The sequence below is a fragment of the Numenius arquata genome, chromosome 1 (genome assembly GCF_964106895.1).
Source record: "Numenius arquata chromosome 1, bNumArq3.hap1.1, whole genome shotgun sequence".
Taxonomy (NCBI): domain Eukaryota; kingdom Metazoa; phylum Chordata; class Aves; order Charadriiformes; family Scolopacidae; genus Numenius; species Numenius arquata.
In genome coordinates this window covers 9,785,079-9,792,840 of record NC_133576.1, presented here as the reverse complement: position 1 = coordinate 9,792,840, position 7,762 = coordinate 9,785,079, and positions in this window count along the sequence as shown.

Below are 7,762 nucleotides of genomic sequence, written 5' to 3'. Positions count from 1 at the left end.
AACATCTGACTCACGCTCCCCCCATCTTCCAGAAATTAAAGCAAACATCAGATGACTCCGCCGTGCAGAAGAGCGACTTGTTCTCCTTGTACTGGCTGCAAGGCAAACACTAAACTGTTTTATATCAAACACTAGCACTTGAATTGCTGTGTTGGATTGCCTGTGCTGCACATCGGTTTTAATTTTTATCCTTGTGGTGGCTGGGGGTTCAGCCCTGCTCTACAGCAGGGACAGTCTGACCCAATACAACAGAGCATGTGACTTTCAACCCCAGTCTTTTCTTCTTCTCCTTGCTTCTAAGCCTCTCAGGAAGAAGGGATACCAATATAGGCAGAACTCCTGTGCTTTGTGCAATCATTGGACTTTGGAATTTGGCCTTAATATTGGGGTTAATACCCCTATGGTTAGAAATTCCCTGGAGAATTACTGTATTGCATAATGCTCAGGAGATCTGGGGCTTGTCTCCTCCTAAGACTTACCTATCGACACAGGTACCTTTCAGTACTGGTAATTTACTCACAGGTGGGTGAGTAAGCCACAAGCCACACCAGTTAGACTCCCAGTATGCGCTACTACAAAATGTTCCCACGAGAGAGCTATGCAAAGAGGTTCATCAAGGCTCAAGAAATTAAATGTAAACAAATCTTTAATTTTACAGGCAAGGTTTGTACAAGGGAGTTAACATCTTTTATTTAACCAGATGATACAGTTGGAAAAATCGGGCCCTCTGTGAGGCTTTTTGTTTTTACATACCATATGAAAATGCCACCCATAGCGAAGCGTAGCACTGAGCATCACACTCCTTACATAGCTGCAACTGGTGAACTATTGATCTATAGCTGTGAATTACTTAGGGATATACAGCTCTTGTATGGGTGCTGTGTCTTCTAACACTGTCTGCACTTTTCTAGTGCAGACAATCTTTTTTCCCTCCTGTTCAGGTAAAGGTGTCAGTTCTGAGCTACAAAGACTTCATTGTGGAATTGCTAACCAAATTCTGGAACAGCACACCTTACGCAATCAGCCCGACCTCTGCTGCTGTTCCCTGGGCTAGCCCTGACTCCAGAGAAAACAAAGAATGTCTCAGACTGAGATTTGAAAAGTGCTGAGAGAATATGAAAAAAAAAAAAATCTGCTGTCTCGTACTTTCTGGTCACATCCCCATAAATCCAGATGCTTGCATGTTTGATTGTCTCACTGGCATGGTGATGTTAAAAGCTCATGAAGGCAGATCAAGCAAAGTGGGAATAAGAAAAAGAAAAGCAGACCCTTTTAGGCATTTTGTATTAACTCCTGACTATGAGGAAACAGATTTGAAACAGAGAAGTGTTTAGCAGGTTGGACACGTGAACCGGAATACATCAGAATACACAGGGGGAAACTTCAATCTGACTTCATGCTTGCCATATAGTGGATTTAAAGTTTGTGCTTTTGTAATGGGAAATGAAGATGAACTAACTTCCCTGTGTTAGTTCTGATTCCTCTGGAAAGAAAATAAGAATCTCCTTATGCTAGCAACCTTCTTTCATGCAATTCTTTGCTTGGAAGAGTAGATATTTTTCTGCTGCAAAAGGAAATTAGTGCCCTGAGATGTACACAGTTGTAGTCAATCTCATTAGTTGAAGCAAAATATTAGTCCTGAATAGGTGTTTAGCTATCTGGGTACAGAGATGGATCAGCAGGTACACTTAACTTGTTGTGCCAGAAGACACGTTTGACCTTGTAATTTCTAGAATTAGCAGCAGTCCTCTGCATAAATCACTTCAGTTCTCCCATTCCATGAAAAGAGTGATCTGGTATTTTGGAGTATATTGTGGTGTGAATGCTACTTTGTAGCATGGGTGAAATGACAGCCCGCTACAAAGGAGATGTTGGAGGGATTTAGAACATGCAGCTCTAGCTGGGCGCTTGAGATCAGTGACAGGAGGGAAGCCCCGGTACTGCCCACCAAATCAAAGCTTAGAAATTTTTAGAGTTCAAGGCACCCACCTCAGAAAGACTAAGTTTTCATGGAGACAGATGTAAAGAATCTCCACTGTTAATTCAGATGTGTAATGCAATGAGTATTAATAAGGAATAATGCCATACAGAAGTGACGTGGCAAATTCATGTACTGCACTGAAATGAGGAGTGTGCTAGCAGTGGTTAGGTGCCTATAAAATGAAAATAAAAATAGGTGTAAAAGAAGAAAAAAGTAAGTCCTTGAGTGCAAAAGGAAGGATTATTTGCGAGTACACTAACAGGAAATTAAACTTGTCAGGCAGAAAATCTTACCTAGATTCAAGAGGGATGGGGTAGCTGGGGAATCTTTGTGTTAATAGGTTTAAGGTCAGAGGAAAGCAGTCTGGATGCTGGACAGGGTGCTTTAGTTGTGTTAATAATGTAAAATGTCTTGCATGTGTGTAAGTTCCATCCATATCAACAGATCAATTAGCGCCATTTTATCTCAGTGTGAGTTAGCAAATAATTAGTTTTGCCACGTAGGAGTCCGTGTTTTTCCTAACCAATGAGAAGTTCTGACACAAATCTGTGTTGCATCTCTCATACTTCTTTAATCATATAAATTCTCTTTAGTCTACCCACATTTTATTGACAATGCTAAGATGCTACTCATAAGCTTACCCAGTGCTATGTTAAATGCTATGTCTGGGCCTACTGGAAGAGTTGGGAATATATAATGGATCCACTTTTGTCCCCAGGACAAGAGGTACAGGTGAGGTTAGGCCCACAATACTGTCCAGGGCAGGGCCACCTGCAGTAAATGGTCCACATCCGTACAGACCAGTGGATGTAATGCACCCTGGTGAGAGCTCTCCTAGGGTCTGTTGTGCCCCCACAGCACAGCCCTCTCCTGGTGTGCTCCCTCCTGCAGGGTGTTCTCCATGTGTTATCTATATTGGATATTAGGAAAAAGTTCTTTACTATGAGGGTGGTAGAACACTGGAACAGGTTGCCCAGGGAGGTGGTTGAGGCCCCTTCCCTTGAGATATTCAAGGTGAAGCTCAATGAGGCCCTGGGCAACCTCGTCTAGTTGGGGTTGTCCCTGCTGACTGTGGGAAGGTCGGACTAGATGACCTTTGGAGGTCCCTTCCGGCCTGGACAAATCTATGAATCTAATCTATGAATCTACGTGAAAGGCTACATCTGGCATAGGTTGACACCTGCCATGGCTGCTGCTCTCACTCTTCCTGGAGGCCGTGACGTACACAGAGCTGTCTTTCTCCTGACCAAAAAGCAGTTCCGAGTTGGAGCACTTCGGTCCCATTGTGGGATGTGCGTCGACAGCTGGGTGCCAAGCACAGAGAGCTGCGCTGGGGACAGCAGAGCCTCCAGTCCTTGTGAGCCCAGTCATCCTCCTGCATCTGTGAAACTGTCACGCAGTCAAGAATGCCATTTGCAAAGGTCATGAATTCTTCTGGAGAAGTCCCTGAGCAACCAGCTGCCCGGGGCAGATAACTGGTGTCTTTCTGCGGCTTCCCTTCGGAACTGAGTCTGCGGAAGCATCCCTCCCCAAGAAGGGGAGCTGTTTGGCAGCTACAGAGAGCCTCTGCGATCTCTGAAAAGTGTCGCTGCAGTCTTCAAATCCCACCTTGAAAATACTGTGCGGTACACACACGGGTACATACTTCACAAGTCCATTCTAACCATGCGCATACAATTAGATTACCCCGATTAAAACACTAGAATTGGCCATAAGCTGTGAACAAAAAACCCCAAGCCCTTCCTGTGCCAGGAAACGCTTTTTAGTGAGGCAAATCAGCCACACATAAATATGAGGGAGTGAAGCCTCTGAAGTAATCAGCATGTGATGGGCCATCAGAGTGACCAGGCAGCCAGGGGAGAAAGGATCTGGGGTGGTGTCCACAGAAGAAGCCCCATTTCCAGCAGGGCTGGCAGGCCTTTCCTAGACAGAACCATGGCAAGAGATGCAGCTCCCAGATGAGTTACCACTGCTATTTCCCTGTCTCCTGCCACCAGGATTTCCGGCTGAGCTGCTGCCTCCCTCTGCTTCTTGGGGGGGGCAACTCCATGGCTCCTGGGGGTGCTCATTAGCACACTTCCCCGCACTCACACCGCCCCCCACACCTCTGGCTCACTGCAGCTGGGCTCTGCACCTGAGGGACAAGGGAAGCAAGCAGGCTGTCTCGGTGGATAACTCTTCCTTCAGGTGGAACGTGAGCTGTTCTGCGACTCTGGAAAACCGTGAGCAGTCAGCCGAGGCCTGGGGAAGGCAGTGGGATGCAGCTGAAGCATGGATGGGTGACTGGGGCATGCCCATGTATGCAGCTAAGTATGGATGGCTGCCAGAGCCCATTCTGCTTGGGAAGTGGCCATTTCCACATTCCAAGGTACCCTTGCCATTTCCTCAACTGTATCACACAGTCACAGAATGATAGGGGGTTGGAAGGGACCTCTGGAGATGATCTAGTCCAACCCCCCTGCCAAAGCAGGTCCACCTAGAGCAGGTTGCACAGGAGCTTGTCCAGGCGAGGTTTGAATGTCTCCAGAGAAGGAGACTCCACCACCTCTCTGGGCAGCCTGTTCCAGTGCTCTGTCACCCTCAAAGTAAAGAAGTTCCTCCTCATGTTTAGATGGAACTTCTTATGTTCAAGTTTGTGCCCATTTCCTCTTGTCCTGTCACTGGGCACCAATAAGAAAAGACCATGACACCATGCCCTCTTGACACCCACCCTTGAAGTATTTATAGGCGTTGATCAGATGCCCCCCTCAGTCTTCTCTTCTCCAGACCAAAAAGACCCAAGTCCCTCAGCCTTTCCTCATAAGAGAGATGCTCCAGGTCCCTAATTATCTCTGTAGTCCTCTGCTATACCCTCTCCAGGAGTTCCCTGTCCTTCTTGAACTGGGGATGCCCAGTGGTATGCCCCACCCCTTGCTACCAAAGACAAGCGGTGACATATTTGGCTGTTCTGTGCAAATATTGCTTGTCAGAACTGACTGTCAAAGAAACAGATCTGTCAGCCTGCTAATTAAAGAGTTCCTGTGTGTGGTGCAAGCCTCTTTCCACCCCCGAGTGCCCTGCTTTTGTGGTAGAAGTCTCCTTTCTTCGCTTCATTATGTAGTGTAGTCTTGAAGGCATGGCACAAAGAAGCCACGCTCTTTCCTGCAAACAAGGGTAATCAAGTAGATGTAGGTACTCAACAAAGCTGTGTGCACACATGGTTGCCTCCTGGGAGAATTTGGCAAAAAGTTCCAGGAATAATTTGAGTGTGTGTATGTGTCGGGGGGAGGGTGTCGTGTCCTTGGAAAAGGGTTCTTCACCCACATCCTCCCTATGACAAAGCTGTGAGGAGAAAGCAGGTTCTCAACAGCCTCAGTCTCATACTGAGCCTCTTCCTAGGTCATATTATAGAATAAATTCTGTGGTGGCTTCCCAGGGAAGCATCTGGTGCAGGTGCTCAGTACTGGAGGGACAGAGATGCTGAGCTACAGTCTCAGCAACATTAACCTGGGACAGGATCCTGGTCACTCCAGTCCCCATGTGGGCCCTTTCTACGCCAGTGCTGTTATTTTCTTTCATAAGGCGTGAGACAGCAAAATAAGCAGGGACGGGCTTTGGAGACTGCTAATTCTCTATTTTGTAGCATGCCTACAAAGATGTGCCGTGCGTATGCCGGGGCATGCTGGGCTTGTGAGTACACTAGGAATACATAAGAAGATTGTTCTGGTCAGGAAGAATGAAGCCTGGTGTAGTCCACACCTGCATTATCTATAGGGCGTGGATCCTGAAGCAAACTATCCTCTCTTATAAGCCTCGCAAAACCAAGTAACCGGTTAACTCCAAATTGGAGTCCTGGCAGAACCTAGTGTGTACACAGTGTAGATGATCAAGGAACGAAGGGCCTGGAGCAAACCAAACAGACAATATAAGCATATGATCTAACAGTTTGCTTGCAAAAAATATTACACCAAATGTTACCTACAGCCTGCACAGTACAACACAATTTGAGTCCAGCATTAAAAGGTGCAGTCCCTCAAGCCCTTGCTTTCTAAAAGCAAGAGGTGTGGAGCTATATGGAGTCTTCTGCAGTTCCCAGTGTTTAGTACATGTGGCTACTAGTATCTTTGCTAGTCAACTTACTGCCAGGATGAATAAGAGGATGACTACAGACCAGACAAAAATCTTTGACTGTTTCATGGGGTTGTCAGGATAATTAGCAAGGCCTGGCAGCGGAGCCACTGTCCTTTCAGTGGTAGCTAGGAGTCTTTGACAAGTGACAACTTATGGGAGAGAGCTGGTCTTCAAGCACAGCATGATTTTCAGTAGGTTGAAAAATTAAGGATGTGACAGGCCTTACTGGAGATTTGTGCTAAGTTCATTTTGTGTCTAGCAAAGTGATCAAGCACTGTATGAAAGCCACTGACTGTGGAGAACATGGTAGTAGCACTTACAGGCCACCATTGCCAGTTCCTTGTAGCTAGTCTAAGTGATAATGAGAGATCGGTAGCCACAGCTATAGTTCAAAATGCAGGGGAGGTCCTCAGAAAGTGTTCTATCTTGTATTACCAAGTCATTGGCAATTTGCACAGAGATGTGCTGGGACGGCAGAGGCATAGCCTAATTTCTGGATCAGTTGACTACCATCACTTTACACCAATGCAAAGGGCTTTTCCTCTGTTAACTGTGAACCATCCCTGCCTGTCAATAGTAGATACTTGGGCAAGGGCTCAGGACATTGCATTAAAGAACTCAGCTGTGGATATACATTTCTGGAGATACATTTCCCTCAACCAAGGCATTCTCCAGTTGCCTTGATGAAGGTCAATATGATGACCGTGTCTCCTAGGTACTTGGCAAACCTTCTGACCCTTTGTTCCCATGGCCCATGAAAAAAGTTACTTGGAACCTTTACCCTTATCCAAACACTTCCGTTTACATGTAAACAACTTTAGGTATGCGTTTGGCCAGCTGAAACCTACATGAAGATCATCTGTGTTTAGGTTTCATGTGAAAATACACTTCTTCCCTGGGATTCTTGAGTCCCAGGTGATGTCTGTGACAGTACTGGCTAAAAGTTGGGAGCAGCAGGTAGTGAAAGATGCCTGGAAACTAAACCAGCAGAATCTCATCAGGCTGCTAATGAAAACAGGGTGGGTCAGATTATGATAAAGCCCTATTCAAACCATTTTCTGCAGAGTGACTGATGGTTTCAGAGACGGTGTTAAGACTTGGTGCTGCCAGAAGAAATAAATGGGACATATACAAAGCTATTTCTCTAGATCAGTGTTGCTTTCCCTGAGCTTCCCACTAGCAGCTTTCTTCCCAACACCTTGGTACATAGCGTCCAATGTAATGAAAAGAACTGCTGGGTCCTACCAGCAAATAATCCTTTTGTTTCCCGTTTGTTTGGCCTATGGCCAAAGTCTCCAAAACTGTGTCCTCCTAAGGCAGTCATCGAGCCTCTATCTTAAGAATATAAAACAAAAATGAGATTTGATAAAAAAGAAAGGATATGCTTGTACTGAAAACATGTTGGTCCAACCTGCTTTCGGTAGGGGATGCCTCCTGGCCAGAAGAACCCAAGGGTATCATCCGGATGTCAAGTTTGCAAGACAATAAGAAGAAAAGGTAGTGAGGCAGTCTCTTCTGAGATCCTGTTCCTCAAATTTTATTAGAGAACACAGAAAGAAGCATGGCCCAAAGGTGCTTATTAAGGAAGTTGTCAGCAGGTGAAAACATTTGACCTCAGAAGACTTGGAAACACAGATGGGAATGGAAAGGTCACCTCCAAATAAGCAGAGA